At 40.4% G+C, this 16,768-nt stretch overlaps 1 protein-coding gene across 1 annotated transcript in view; it reads left to right on the top strand.

The window, feature by feature from the left end:
* The first annotated feature begins 2,486 nt into the window (after positions 1-2,486).
* The window catches only part of si:ch211-168d1.3 (ras and Rab interactor 2), a 30,721-nt gene continuing 16,439 nt past the window's right edge, over positions 2,487-16,768 (top strand). Inside the window, exon 1 of the mRNA XM_041965507.1 lies at positions 2,487-2,574. The gene's annotated coding sequence lies outside the window, so the exon portion shown is untranslated. The remainder of the gene's footprint in view (positions 2,575-16,768) is intronic.

Genomic DNA, 16,768 nt, shown 5'->3' with positions numbered 1-16,768 from the left:
GCTATTCAATGGATTGTCAAGAAGTCTTGTACAGACATTCATGGTCCCCAGAGGATGAATCCTGATCCCCCAACAACTTTTCTTCTTGCACTAACATTGAGTCAAAACTAATGCAGAGCCAATTCTTTTCCTGAGTAATAAACCTGCCTTGACATAATAGAGCCCCCTAGCAATACTGGAGTATTTCAAGCAAAATAGCCATCAGCTTCATTGCAACTGGCTGCTGTCATTGCTAACGGCTAGCTAATTGGAATCAGGCTATTTCCAGGAACGAAAGCATTCATTCTAAAAGTTACATTGCTGATGCTTGAAAAGTTTGAGTTTAGCAAAACAAAATGCATGTTAAAATACTGATGTTAGCATTTAGCTCGATTTTTTTGTCTTAAACGATGGTCACTGCGACAAGAAGTTGTGAATTACCAGAGGAATCATCCTGAAAGGACTGATCTGTTTAAGCAAAACTTGTAGAAAATATAATTCACTAGTTAAGTGAATAATAAAATGTGAAAAATCCAACTTTCTCTGGGGAGGTTCGGGGGATTTTGACTCATTATATCATCATTTCTAAAATTCTGGCTGCAGTCCTGAATGATTTGTGCATCTTTTTTAGCATGGTGCATTAAAAAAAATCTTAATTTTAGGGTCTGTGACCAAAACAAGAGCAAAACCAGTGCTACAAAAATTATGGGTTAAAAGAAGAAAACTGTAGACTCATTCAGTCACTCATGCCAATAATTTTCAAAATGGCAGGATTTCACAGCCACACTCATCATCTGCAAGGATGAGTCCAGAGAGCCATGAAAATGACAAGAAAACAAGTCTTACTGTGAACAAGAAAACAAACCTGATTAGATTAGAGTGTGTAAGGGAATGATTGTGGTCATAAGATGCATGGCAGAGGCCCAGAGAATAATGATCCACTGCCAGACACCAAACAACATCTGGAGCTGGCACAGCACCAGCAAACACAGCAATTAGAAAAATGAGGAATGTGCATAAACAGGGACGTTTCAGACTTAATCTGATCAGAAATTAGATTATGTGGCATGAGATTATAGGATAAAAACATAAAGGACGGATCAAGCTTAAGTCTACAAAACTACACGGCCAAAAGTATGCGGACACCAAAACATTACATCCACCCACGGCCACTAAGATGCTTGTTTAACATCCGTCACTCTTCTGGGGAGGGTTGCTCCAATTCAGCCACAAGATGCAAAACAAGAACCACAGCTACAGAAAAATGAAATATGGCTACAGCTGACACAGTCACACTTTTTCTGATACATTCAGTTTGACCATTTTGTGACCCAGCAGGTCCGAAAATGTGATTCAGGAGGTCGAATTAGTAGTAGCACATACAAACATGAATTATTGGAGGAGTTTTGTATATTAAAGTGTTGCACCTGTTTTCTAGTGTTCAGTTTTGTGTAATTTCTTTGAATGAAATGAGACATTATGGGTAAAGTTTATTCAAAATCACTGATCGGTTCATACACACAATGAAACAGAACAGGACCTTCCCTTATTGAACTTTAATTGAATCATAATATTTCACTCATAGGAGATCCTGATGCTTTTTTTGCCTGTGGTTGAATCTAAAGGCGGCCTGTGGCGCCCTCCAGCGGGAAGCAGCGGAACTGCACATCCTCACCTGTTAAAAGAAGAAAAAAATAAAATGATGGATGCAGCAGTCCAGATATAGCTCACACACAAAAAACGCACCGTACGTCAAAGTCCAGTTCCTGTTATATGACGCGTCTCACAGCTTTCCCGCCGTCACAGTTACATTATTGTGACATTTCTCTTCCAGGAGCCTCAGTTTGCATTTTAGGACCTTTAGCTATTTTCTCCCACCTGAACAGAGCGGTGTGTACAAGCATTTTATGTAATGGAGGACATATGGACAAAAAGGATGATGATTAGTTGCTTTTTAGTGTCTTTAAATACTTTGTGGAGTTCTTATATGCAATCTTCATAATATTTATATCATAATTTCTGCATTAAACTCTTAATACTGGAGTTTGTAGTTTATTGTGGCTTTAAATTTGTGTCTTCAAGGGATGTTTTTATGTAAATAATCTTTCATTATCGTCATTTTGTTCCTTAAGGGGTGTTTATACTTCATGGCATCACTGTAATAACCCTTAAGAGGCTGCATGGTCGCAGGATTATTCTACCGGAAACGCCCTCCTTTTATAATTTTCCTAATAAACACAAAAAGTGCTGTGCCTGACAAAAATATCATCTTTCAGTGGCATGATATGATTTGGTGTGTGAGTGAGTGTGTGTCAGAGTCAGGGAGGCGGGAGGGGGCACGCACGCACGCACACACACACACACAGTCTCTGCTGTGACTGTGTATCACTTCAGATGCTCAGACAGAATTAAAAATGCGCTCCTCCGCCTTGTCACCAGTGTTGTGCGCATTTTCTTGACGAGCCCGTGTTCCCACAGCATGGTGCTCGGACTCAGACGCTCAGCACTGTCTTCATATATGACCATTAAACTCTCTCGGACGCCTAATTAGACAGCAGACTACGCACAGCACCTGTTCCCACCTTCAGAGAAAAGGTAAGTCTTTTTTTTTTTTTGGTAGCGCAAAAAAAAAGAAAGAAAGAAAATAGAGAGGTTGCCTTGCTTAAAAAATCGATTCCATGAAGTAAGACTGCCGCGGGAGTTCCCGGAGAGTTGGCACATGCATGCTGACCGCAGGCTCCAGTATCTGTATTAATATGTTCTCCTCCCTTTGAAGGTTTCTTTCTGTTCTCAAGTTCAAAGCGCGTTGGCGTTTGTTGTTTAACGTAGTTTCCGGTCAGCAGGGGACGTCTTGGTAAACAATGCTGCACAGTGATTCATGCATATGTGACATCCGTGCTCTGCCAATTAATCAATTAGCAATCGGGCACAATCATGATGTGATTGGGAAGCCAGTGCTGTCGCCCAGGCTGCTGTCCCGCCGCGCACCCCGACCAAAGCCAAAACAGCGACTTCATTTCATTATGAGAGAAGTTTTCAGCCTTCAGAAAGTCAAAATGACGAGTTCTTGTATTGTCTCAGTCTGGCATTGAAGACGCAAAGTGTAGGTGTTCCAAAAATCTAATTAGTGGCAGCCACAGGTTTGTGCTCAGGTTGTCAGAGGAGCTGTTGTTCTCATTGTGTGGACTGACAGCTGGCTTTCTTCTCAGTCTAAGGGATGACTTGGATGCCTGGAAACGTCGCTGTGTTTTGTCCAGAAGCCTTAAAAGTTGGACTCTTTGCATACACAAGCAGCATTTTAGTTGCAGCTGATGTTTCGACCTGAACCCAGCACCCACGAGTAATACCTAAAACTAAAATCAGCCTTTTCACAGCCTTAGATGTGATCTGAGGTAATTTATGCACCGTTACCTGACAGAGCAGTGCTCAATTAGCCACTCAGACTTTTTATTTTTGAGTATCTTGATCTCCTGTCTCCCCTCTGAGGGCAAAGTGAATGTAATCTCACACCATTGGACTGTTACATAACTTTAAAACTGAAGTGCCATCCTGCCTGCGTGGGAGTAGATGTGATGTTCCCACTTCCTTGCTGTTGTTTTGCTTGTTAATGCTGAGAAGCACATTACTGTAAGTGGCGTTTTGTGACTTTTATGACTGCTGATTTTGTTTTTGTTTTTGTATTTTTTTTTTTTAATGCAGATGAGGCCGACGAGCAGGACTGATTACTTGAAGTCCTTTCCTGTGATTATGTAGCCATGCCTACATGAAGTCTGTGATTGTTGAATGCGGAATGACATGTTAATTTTGAAGGTGGCATGACCAAATGTGTGTATATATTTATGTGTGTGTGTGTAGGGGGGCTGCATTCTGCCCTGTGTTGTGTAGGAGGAGTGTGATCGCAGTGTGCCCGAGCATGACGCTCAGAGCTGTTGGACAGAGTTCAGTCCTTTGCTGAGCAGTCTGTCCTCGGTGCTGGAAGTGGTGCGCAGACAGACACGTTACAGTAACCTGACTCATGTATATGGCAGGCTTCCCCCATCAGGAATTGTGTCATCGTCATGCAACACAACACACAGGCCCGCATTGAAAATGAGCTTTGTTCCCGAAGCAAATGTCCACCATTTTGACAAATCTGGCAGCTGCTCGTATTAAATGATGGCTGGCGTGCAAGAAAAACTCAGCGCTGTCAAGAGTTTCAGTTCTTTTTTTAGCTGAAGGCTGTTTCTTACTAAGTCAAACACTCTAGATGAGAACTGCACTTTATGCATACTGACCAGTTTCTGTAAGTAATGTTACATAATCAGATGTTACTGAGCTCATGTTCCCATGGTGTGACACTTTTTTTGATGCATATGTTGCTTTCCTCCTAATCTCCAGCACATTTTCTCAGTAACATCTTTCTAAGACCAAGTATTTAACTGTCAACTCTTAGGAAATTTGCTGGAAGAGGGTTACGTAACCTGGTGAGTAAATGGGAATTGTTCAGGTGGTGCAGTTGGTAGATAGAAGGAACTTTTACGCAACTAGGAGGCATAAACTTAAGTCCAGATGAATATTTACTTGCATAAAGAAGTCAGATAAGGAAGTGTTAAGAACCTCAGTTATTAAATGTGATCATGTCTGGGCACTTGCATACTGTATAAACTACACACTTTGTCCATATTCCTCACTATTAGTACCAAATTACATTGAACTTTCTGGGAAATTTAAGGGTAACTTGGCTTTTATTCCACGTTGTTGCGTTCAGGTTTTATTTAAAGTTGTTTTTGGTGTCTTACTATTCACCCTCTCTCTGTTTCATCCTTCATTCACAGCCGTGTATGTTTTATGTTGTCTAGCTGTTGCACCTTTGCTTTTATTGTCATGACAATGCAAAAGAGAGTGAACTGCACTCAATGGACCACACTCTTTAAATAGAGGTTGAACAAAAAAAAAATCTCATTACAATTTAAAGTTACATACTAGAGAAGAAAATGTCCAGGAAGTTAGTATGAAATTACTGGACCTGCAAAGTAAAGCATGACTGACTTTTGATTTTTGTACCTCCTTCACATTCAGCACACCTCCACCCACCATCCATCTATGCTACCACCTCACAGGGAGTAAACATCAACAACATTAGGTAAATAGATGTACTTGCTCCCAGTGTCAGACTGTCAACATATCCATAGTGTCAATGCACCACACCATGATGAAGTGACACAATGTGGAGGTTACCATCTCGTTGACAGCGTCACCTTCACTGCTGATGTTTTGTAGCTTTACATAACTTTGTAGTTTCCATAGTACCGCTCATGGATACTGTGACTAAACCATGAAGTGAGTCTTTATAGTCAGAATTCACTAAAAACACTTCTGATTTAAGTGAATTCTGATATAAAGACTCACTTATAAAGGCTTATTTTCATACTTTTCTTAAGCAGGTCTGGTGGATAAATGCTCCAGTTTAGACAATGTGACGTCAAGCTGAGATGTTTCGAGTGTAGCTACATTTATTCAACGACACAATATAAAATGTTCCGGTTTGCTGTCAGTTGCTTTTAGAATTACATAATAAAGGCTCCCTCCTTGACAGAATGACTCCTTAAATGTGTGAAAAAAAAACACTGACTGTGATTGGAGGCAGATATCGCTTTCTGAAGAGCTTTGAGAAAAGTTCACGTTCACGAGGGCTGATACTGCAGGAGAACTTGAGAGAAGCTGGACATCCTCCCTCCTCGGCCGCTTCAGAGAGTGCAGTATTAATGCAGGCTTTTGTCCTCTTGTGGTCACTCTAACACAATCTGAAAATGGAGGATGAAAGTGATCCCTCATTGTCATTGTCAAGGCTATGCTCGGAAGATTCATACGAGGGTGGAGAGAGCCCCGAGAGGGCTGGAAAATGAAATATTGTCGGAATGTTAAATGTTCAGAACGTTCAAAAGCCCAATGGACAAAATAAGAGTTTTTACACTCCAAACTGCTTCATATTTTGTCTTTTATCCCACCATCCTCTCAGGTGTTCTGTTTTGTTATTAGTTTTTCTTTGGGAAAAAAAAAACATCTTTATTCTTAAGGTGATCTTATCTGATTTAGAGAAAATGAAGAGACATAAAAGATATAAAACTAGGTCTCAAAAGGCAGCTGAACTGGAAATTAACGCAGTCTTCGTCACCTGTGCTGCCCCTGATTTTGCGAAATATATCTACTCCAAACATCCCCAGCAAAACTTTAAAAAGCATTTCGTTTTTTAAGAGGTATTATTCACACTCACTGATGGCAAACCTCTGACATTATCTAACAGTCCTTTACAAAAATAACATTTTGTATGAAGTGCTCCTCATGCCGATCCGTCATTAGTCACACTGTGAATCACACAGTCATCCAGAGGTCAAAACAGATCAGGAAAGAAAGATACATGAAGTGCATGAATCCTGTCATTCCCCCCACAAATATTGTTAAAAAATTACGCTTTAGCTCAAGTCTGAAGAAATCTTTAAATTTCTCTGTCACTTTTGTAATTTTTTTTCAGAGAAATGTGAATGTTTCCGAGCCACTGAAACCGGTATTCAGCATCCAATCTTGTTTTTATTAAAACAAGTGTGAAAGCTCTGACAGCACGGTGAGATTGTTCTGGGTGTTTTGTGTTTTGAGAAGTGACAGTAACAAGTGACAGCATCTTGGAAAAAGTTGGTTTTTAGTTTTCAAGTGGATAGATTGCAACTAGACTGTTATTCTGGCAAGATTTCACAGCTTATCATGAGAAAAATAGGATTTAAATACTCAATGAGTGACCTGTTCAGATGGATGAATTTGGCGCCGCGAGCCAAGTGCAGCCTTCACAAAAAAGCTCAAAAACATGGTGAGAAAAACAAGACTCTGTGATAAATATTCATAAGCCATTGCTTAATTAAAATAATCAACAATTGAAACTTTAGTCAATCACCAATCAAAATATGGCCGTTACGCACTCCAACATCACCTTGCCAGGTGTTTTTGCTTACGGAGGCTGATTAGACCTCTTCTGAAGACCTTGACAACACACATATGCTGATATTTTTAGAACATATATTTTCCCCCTCCACTCAAAATAATAATGATTAAAAGAAAAAAAAAATATTCCAAACGCTCAAACAAGCATGCGATACAGCCAACATCAACAATACATCAAATACCAGACAAGAACATTATGAGCATCTGTAGTGAGCTTACTTTCCTTTGGCTCTAGTAACTTAAAAAGACAAACAATGGTTTGTGGTTCTTTAACTTCTTCCTGGCAGATGGCCCAGCAGTGCTAACCACATGTAAACAAACCAGTAGTCCGCCATTGTTTCAAACGCATGATCGCTACACAAAGAAACAATGGGCATGTGCAAGATGAGGTGATGCCGTTTGTGTTTCCCAAGCTCTACACGCGGAAACACATAAACCAGAGTTTTTAAAAATCTCTGAAAAAAATATGCTGAGCAACAGTCCAATAAAAAGCCTGTAAGGAATTGATTAAATGAACTGCATGAAACTAAATATTTATTAAATAGTTTCCCGCATATGGAAACATTGATCATCCTTTGAAGGTTACATGGCCAATGTGTTAGCTCACAGTTGGCTATTTACACATCCAGCAGTTACAAAGTAACATTATCATTATCATGGCCACCTGACAAATGTAAGTCCAATATTCACCCTCTTTTAGCTCTGTTTTTGGTCACTACTCCTTTCCTGGCAGAAACAATCCCAGTGATTAGTAAGAATTGCACTTTCTGTTTTTTTGGCGTAATCCCATTACTGCTTGCTTGGTAGATTTTTGAGACTACCACAAGGTGGCGCCAAAATAATAAATCTTTAAATTCTACACATCAAATATCTGTAAAATCTTGTCATGATGTCATGTGGTTTTAATGTTTGCTTGTATGTTGCTTAAAAATACTGTAATGTTGCCATCTTGGCCAGTTCTCTTGAAAAACAAATTCTGTGACCTCATTGAATTTACCTGCTTATGTAAAGGTTTAATAATAATGTTTCCACAAATTCCTGTCGCCGAATGGATTATTTCGTCAAATTAGTTCTCAATTTTTTTGCTTTACACACAACAATTTGATTATCTTCAGGTGATTTTGCATACACTTGCTCTATTGCGGTAAAATATGCATCAAAATCAGAAAACAGAAAACATCCAGAGTAATATTATGATAATGATTTCCACCATATCACCCAGCACAAACTGAACACCTCAAACACCCCAAGCAGCCCCTTGTTTGCTTCAGAGCATCTCTAATTAAAACATTCACACGTCAAGATCATCAGAGTGTGACAGAGTCAAAGCGAAGTGTCAGTTCAGGCAGAGTTTAGCTCAGTGTCACACTGCAGGGAAAAATCAAGGAAAGACCTTTCATGGAGAAATACGAGTTCAAGGATTTCATGACGTCATGATGGCTACTCTATAGCTTTTATTTCGTTCTCACACACACACACACGCCCCTCTGGTCTGGTCACATTTGTGACAATGCTCCTTCTGAATCACTGCAACAATTAACCGATATGCTTCTAAAATTATGAATATTCACAGTTATGCTAACAGTCCTTCTCCTCTCCTACAGCCCCAGTGTTAATTCTGACTCATACTAATGCCTTTGTACAACTTCGTCACACCAAACACACACTCAGTCGCACGCAGCTCTCACTTCCTTGTCACAAGCCCTGAGCGCCATCGCTACGGCGCTTTGCAGCAGGCATCAAAACGGACACCTGTCATCAGTCAGCAGGCCCCTGTGCCCACTGTTGCCCCCTGCGGATACTTATAGCCCACTGCAATTATGTTGTCCATTAGTCATCCTACGCATGCAGCGATGGGCTGCTGGCTATACTTAGCCACCGTCATGGTCACTCTTGTGCAAATGAGAGATTTCACAGACTGATGCTGGCAGTTGGCGTCAAACGCTATGAATAGAGATGAATAATATGTACACATTTGTTGTTTTGACAAAGTTGGCAGGCTGTTTGCGAAGAAAGAACTACTGCTCATTAATATGTAGTCAACTATTTGTTATTTGAGAGAAAGTGCTGCATAAGTATCGCCCCCTCTCATGTAGCTGCATTGAGAAGTGCACTTAAGCTGATGTTAGCTGTTAGCTGTAGCTATTCCTTGATGAGCAATAGTTTGTCCCAGTTGAATCACAAATTGTCATTTTTACGTGTCTAACAAGGCAGCGTATATACAATGTGTTAATAAGTGAGCTTTAGAGGTGTTTTTAGGCATATTTTTTAACTTCAGAGTAAGTGGAGTGGAGTGAGCCAGGCTAGCTGTTTTCCTCTGCTTCAACTCTTTATGCTAAAATAAGTTAAGCTAACAACCTCCTGGTTCTAGCTCTAAACTCGACGCACATACAAATAATGTGGTATCAATATTGTCATGTAACTCTCTGAAAATAAGCAAATGAGTATTTCTGAAATTTTCCCAAAACTATCCTTGTGGATGAAACAATAGACTTAATATTTTGCTAGCATTCAACATCTAAATATGCAGTGAGTATATTCATATGCAAAACCTCATTTGAGCTTGTTAATTCATGCTAACACAATGCTAAAAAAGAGTCTGTTTTATCTTCGTTAAACTTAACATTTATTTTGGAATATGGACAAAACATTTCATCTTTTCTGAAATACCTGTAGGCTAAATGTGATAGCAATTTACAAAACAGCCAAGTTGCTTGTCCACAAAAGCCAAAGCAGAAAATATGTAAAGAAGCTAGTTGAGGCTAGCCAGGAGAGCAGGCAGGACTTCTGCATCTCTCTATGGTGGATAACTGTAAGTACACAAAAACTGACTCTCCATACCCACGTCTGAGAAATGTTACTTATGCTTGTTTAGGTGCACCTGTTATGGCTGACAGTGCATAAGCATTACGTTTTTCAATTGTTAATTTGAACACCAAGTTGCCTGTTGCCTCTGCGGAGTGACAGTTTACACAATCTACAAACTCCAGCATTGACAGTGGGTATGGACACTTTATTCTATGACTGGACTATAAGAGTTTGGAGATGTCTGATGTCGGATGAAAAGTTTTTGTGTGTGTGTGTTTTAGATTTCAAATGTTCTGTGTTTTGTCAATTTGAATATGAGCTTTGTAGTCATTTCCTTCAGTGTATTTGAATCAGTAGGTTACAGTTAAATCTGCAGCCTCCTGAATTTGAGAAAGAAAACACTGACGGTTAAGTAAAAACTGTTAAAATTAGGGCGATTGCTGATTTGTTTGAGGTATTTTGCATGTAGACATTTATACACTATATAATAGCTGGATGAAAAGTATGACAAAGTGTGGATGCTACATCATGTGGGCGTGCAAGAGCTGTGAAAAAGACAAAAAATGAACATTGCAACATATTAAAAAATCTTAAATCTATAAGCGAGCCAAAGCATGGAAGAATATCAACATGTATAACAAATGAGATGATTAAAAAACCAAATGTGTGTGAGTTTACAGTGGCTGGATATGTGCTTTGCTAGCTGCCTGCTTGCAAAATCTCCAGATGGAAATACCTTATGGAGGATGTGACAGCGAGCAAAGTGCACGACACCGCTGTCTGTTTTCAGTATCACTATCATTACATCCTTGTTGGCTCGAGGTTACATTTGTGGAGAAAGATGTTGTGAAGACTCTGTGTCGCACCTTGGATGATGAAGCAGAGGCCAGAGATGGGCTGTAGCTGCACCAGCTCAGTCTCAAAGCAGTGGAGGATTCAGCTTCCTCCTCATCCTCCCTCTGCTGCTGTCTCAGGAGTCTCTGTAACCATCTCTGGATATATTTTGTCAAACAATTTTCCTGTGGATAACAGGAAAAAATGTAACATACAGTACAGATGATTTGTTACTGGGATGTTTCTTGCAGCTAAAACTGAGCTAATGATAAAGCATCAATGAGAAGCATCAGCAGGATTTTTAGTGTCAATATTTTTGGACTAATGATCAGAAATAATCTTACAATAAATCATCTTAGGACACTAAGACACTAACTCCTACCTTGGCTGTATCCCTAAGAGACCAGAATCTCTCTCAGAGAACTACAATATGTGTTGTGTTCAGTGTAAAGGGCAGTTCTTCTTCACTGTAATCCTGCTCTGCTCTCCTGCTCTTACTATCTCTTTCATTATGGCTGTATCCACCTACACAAAATACTTAACTGTATACAAGTTCATGTGCATGTGGAGGCTGCTGAAAGTAATTCTGGGAAATGTAGGAAATCACTAACTGGGCTAGAAGCAGGAGGAGGCAGGATGAGGCAAAGTGAAAATATTAGAGAAGCAAAACCACTGCACCAAACTCCAATAACTCATTTTCAACACTTTACAGATTGAGTGATCCGGGGGTGAATTCTCCTACTTAACTTCAAATCATGCATATTTTTATGAATATATATTTTTTTACCTTTCAGGCAACCATTGGTTTCAGTTCAGTTAAATATCATATGAAAATCAATTGAAAAGACTTGAAACTTCAATTAAGTGACGTTGTCTACTGTTGATTTAGGTGCAGTTGTATTCATTTATTTTTGTCAAAATGAGATTACACTGTATGCATTGTGCTATTTTATATGTGCATTGCATTGCAGCACAGATAGAACAAGGAGCTAAAAAATGCTTTCTTGACTGGAGCCAGCTGCCTAAAACTGCTGCATAGAATATGATTGCGAGAAATCGAACCTCCAAAAAATAAGCAAACATAGACGGATGATTGTGTAAGTTTGCTTGTTTCTTGCGTTAAAAACAGTTGGATGATGGAGTTCTGCAGAATGCTTTAAAAATGCAGAACATCACTGCACCGCAACTGATGTACAATAAGTGAAAAAAAAGCAGGTTAAATGTTTTCTTTGGGTATCTATCTCAGGTTGCACATTTCTACAAGCTAGTCTTTACCCTCTTAAATGAATGGAAACCAACCTTAAGACTTACAGTGTGCTTTGAAAATTGGATGTTTGTCCTGCCTCTAAAATGGTCGAAATTATGGGAAATCTTTTGGTGCTGGGGCACACCAGAGCAAAAACATCTGGTGGTGCATTCACTACCCAGCCCAGTCTCATGGCAAATCGTGTAATAGACCTGTGGGTAACCACCAGCTGGAACATTTAATCCGGTCCACTTGGCAACTCACGAATACAAAAAAAAAGCAGTTAACTTTTTCAGTGATAATTTTAAAAAATCTTTCCCTGAACATAACAATGCGTCGCAGTTAATATCACGTCAATACATCATGGCGCATGTCATCTAACCGTAAGTAGATCGTTTCCAAGAGAAACTGACAAACAAGTTTTTTGTTGTTGAAGTAAAAGGAAGCCAGTGTGTTTAAGCTAGTTTGTGGGGACAAGTTCGTGGTAAAAAAGGCGAATCTCAAGAATCATATGAGCTACAAACATGCCAAACCGGACGAGTTGAAAGTATTACTGATTATTGAGCGAGCTAATAGCTAAGCAGCTGAAACCTCATTCAGAAGGAGGACGATATGTTAGAGTGCCTTGTTGCTGCTCTGAAGCTGCTTGCACCAGACAAAGTTAAATTGTTCCAAAGTGTCAGTTTAATAATTCGTAGAGTTGAAGGAAAACCTGACATGGAAACTTACTGATAGCAAATGTCTGTGTGCTTTGGCTTTCATGGTGGACATGAAGTTGCTCTCAGAGCTGAACCTCAAGCTCCAGCCAGCTTCTTAGCTCTCTGCTTTCAAATATGAAATCATGTGCATGTTTCTACTCTGCTAGAACAAAAACTTGCTGTGACATCTGAATATGCTGCTGAGTGTGAAACCCCTTCAGGCATTTGGTGAGAGGTTTCATGACATGAAAAAGTAAACAAAAGGAACTTAACATATTTGCTGTTTACTGTGGAACCAGCATGAAGTCACTGAGCTGCAAAGCAACAACCTGCTACTGTGAGCAGCTCTTTTCAAAACGGACTCTTCCAAAGATTCAGTTCTGCTCAAGAGTGACTGACCCAAACCTGGAAAACCAGCTGTGAGTATCATCATCATCATCTCACCATCTGACATCAAACGCCTTGCCACAGCGAGGCAGTTCCAGCGCCTACACCTAACCAGGTTGTAACCGTCGCTTAAAATGTTTCTCCACAAGCTTTATCTTGAAAGAGTAACTCGACTTTGCATATTTATTATTGCTACCTTGTAACACGTAATCACAAGGTGATGTTTTCGCACCTAGGTGGACCTACAGGTGTATTAATACATGTAGTATTAATGTAAGATAAAATATGGACTGCTTTATTTTGTGGTCTGTATGAGTACCTTTCAAAGAACATTTATACAAAATTCGTATGACAAAAAGTTAAAAGATTAAACACAACCAGTCATAAACTTTAAGACCATTTAAGACTGTTTTTGCTTCACCTGGAAATATACCGGAAGCTCCTTCACCTTGCACGAACTCGACGAAATCATAGATGATTCTCCTCACAGCACCTGACAGAACTCCTCACTCCTCTCTTTCTCTGCTTCACCGATGCATAACATGACAAAGCTGCCATCAGGGAACAGCTGACTGAAGGCATTTATCCCTTGGGGGCGCCACTGGGCTTCTCTGTAACCTCTGCAGCCGGTGCCTGGGGAACTGGTTTGGAGGTGGAAAAATCTGGACACCATGATGTTGTCCATCTGCACCAGGCTGAGCTTCTCGCTGAGCAGCTGCTCACTGTCAGTGATCCCTCTCGTCCTACACTGTTCTCCTGAAAGCCTTCTTTCTTCTCTTGAATCCCTTGTAATCAAGGATTTGTCACATGGAAAAATGTGTGTATATCTGATTATCAGATGCATGACACTGTGGTCTGATGAGTGACGGCTCTACTTATTCTTAGGCGGAACAACGCAACACCTTGAAAAACTACAGGAAAATGTAGTTCAACACTGATACCTATAGCACCTGTTGTTTTCTCAGATCTGCTAAAAATTTGTCCTCTGCAAATGTTTGAGTCACTCCATCACTCTGTCATCACTCGCTCAGCCAGCAAGTCGGTCAGTCCTTCTGCCCAGTTAATGCATCAGATTTCTGTCCAGATTTCTCATATCTTCTGCAAAAGGGTGTAAACTAGTCAGGTTTGCTCTAGCAATTAGTCAACATTTACACAATAAAATCTAATGTCCCCTTTCCAGAAGACCCATTAGCAGCTGATTTTTGGTGCTTTAAATGCCCGTTCCCCTTCATCTGAGCCTGCCTCCCAGAGGAGGGAACGTAATTTAGGGTTTTCCGACACCCCACTTTCCTCGCCAGCTCCCCACAGACTACCACTACTAGGCTCAGCACTCCTTTTCCTCGCTCTACTCTCTCCGTCCCCCTTCAGACATGTCTTGCCCTAACTCCCCCTTCATCTACTTCCTAACTTCAGCAGCATCAGACTCAGGTCTGTCCCGCTGGGTCGCCGACTGCTGCTGCCCCCAGGCCTAAAAACACCTTGTTAGATATACAGGGTACATCTCCTTCTGCTTCTTACATTTCCAGTCTGTCAGCTTGAACTGCAGCGCTGCAGGGGCCACTGAAGTTGTGATTTCCCTACCCAGCTTTAATTTTCAGCCTGGGCTTTTCTCTTTTCATCGTTTCATCTTTTATCTTTCTCTTCTGTTTCTCCCTCTCCGTGTGTCTCTGTTTCTCTGAGGGAATTACATAAGTCTTTCTCTGTGTGTGTGGGCAGCGTTGCATTTTATGTAAGGCGGACCTGGAAATGGCTAGTGAAACACTGGGGTCCTGCTCTCTGTTTTTTTCTTTCTCTCTCTTTACTTGTCTTATAGCCTTGTGTGGTTGGGTCGTCGGACCGCGGATCTGCGTGGTGTTTGGCTCCAGATACGCAAAGGGGTGACTCGGCAGACCCACGCAGAGTCACATTTGCAGCTTTTTTTTAAAGCACACCTTGAGATAACATACATTTGACTACTAATTTGACGATGCTTGTTGATTTGTAGTGCTCATGTGAAGTCTGCTTTGAAGTGAGGAATGTCGCCCTTAGCTTCTGCTGCTACGCCTGTTTCTAATCTAGCGCAACACATTTGCAAAAATAAAGAAAATTTGCTGAAACAATTACTGAAACAATGAGCTTTTGATTTCACAAAGAAGTAAACAAAGGAAGACTTGTTCCTAGTCAACCATTGTTGATTTTGTTGGCTGAAATGACTGTGGTCACTGGCATATTTGATCAACTGAGCAAAGGCTAATGCAAAAGCTCCACAACTCGGTTAAAAACTCCAGCTGACTTATTCAATGTTTCTAGCGGTCACATTTTTAAACAAAACCTACAAAGAAATATGCACTTGCATTACCATGATAATGGTAAAGCTAAAGTGACAGCAAAAAGTTAGCATCCTCGCCGATTCATGTACTGTAGAAGACATTGAAATAGCATTGTTTGTGTATTTCAGGGGAGACCTAGCTAGCCCTAATATTATAGTACTATTTTATAAAACAAAATGTCATTAAAATTAATTTGTTCTAACATAACTCTTGAATTGTTGCTTATTACAGAAATATACTTCACTCGTACAAGACAAAAGGATTTTAGAATGAATAATCAACAAGTTTGGCTAATGCTAGCGCTCACAACTTTGACTGGAGAGTTAAAACTTCCGCCAACCAAATGAAGAACAGCGCAACTCTTCCCCTAAAATGATTTAGTAGCATCACTGGTTCAAACACAGTGGATGTGTTAAATCTGAACCTAGCTGAACCCTACAAAGTCATGTAGATAGCTAACACGCACCTTGTCTTTGGAAGAGATGCTAGGTTAGGCTGCAAGCAAGTTTGCTACAGTAACGGTAGGTAGTAAGCTAGTTAGCCGGACATGCTAACGTTAGCAGCTTGTGTTAGAGCAGACTAACTCATTGCTTAATCCATTCCTTACATGCATATTTGCTCTTGTATTATTGTTTTTGAACTCTTTGTTGACTGAGCATCTCTCTTACAAGAGTTTCGCTGGTCATAAATAAAGTCATGTCTGCCCTGCATGGTAGCTAAACTATGATTGGACTATTGCTGTTTTTGGGTTCAGCAAACTGTCAGTTCCTCTCATTTCTCATAAACCGAATCAACTAGGTCTGCAGGAGTTTCTTCTAGCGTCGTACAACTGTCAGAACAAACCTGTGATTATTATATAACACCGACCCCCTCCTTTGATTGATATCTGCTGTACTTGATCCTGACCCCTCACTATTTACCATTAACTGTTAATGGTCCTACACGCACACGCACGGATAACTGGTTTCCCTGAGAGGTGGTGGGGGGGAGTTATGTAATAAGTGGCAGGAGGTGATGAAAAATGTGAAGAATTCAAATGTGTTACTGAATGAAAACAATATCATAATGCTTCCTGTAATACCACTGAAACAGGTTGCTGCATCTGATGTTGCAGCAGCACAGTCATTGCACAGAAATGAACTTTGGTGCTCTGATGTGAGGGAGGAACCAACAATTTTTTTTTCTTTTCCCAAAAAAATAGAAAAGCTTCCTAGAAATAAAACACCTCTGCACCCCGGAAAACCTTTAAGATAGTGTGTGTGTGTGTGTGTGTGTGTGTGTGTGTTCAGGTTTGTGTGTGGATACTGTGTAAATATGCATGTGTGTGTATGTGTGTGCTTGCATGCATGCGCATCTCCAACTTGTCAGAGAAAGGGTGTTTCACTGAGTGGGAATGCCTGGTAGGATGTGTAGGCCCAGGTTGCTATGGCAACCATCTGCTGCTACGCTCACAAGCATTCGCCAGCAGCCCACACAGTGTGACATCCAACTGCAAGCCAATCTGAGAGAGAGAGAGAGAGAGAGAGAGGTAGAGA

Source organism: Chelmon rostratus, chromosome 23 (assembly GCF_017976325.1).
Source record: "Chelmon rostratus isolate fCheRos1 chromosome 23, fCheRos1.pri, whole genome shotgun sequence".
Lineage (NCBI taxonomy): Eukaryota > Metazoa > Chordata > Actinopteri > Chaetodontiformes > Chaetodontidae > Chelmon > Chelmon rostratus.
Note: the sequence above shows the minus strand (reverse complement) of the source record. Positions and strands in the feature narration are given on the sequence as shown.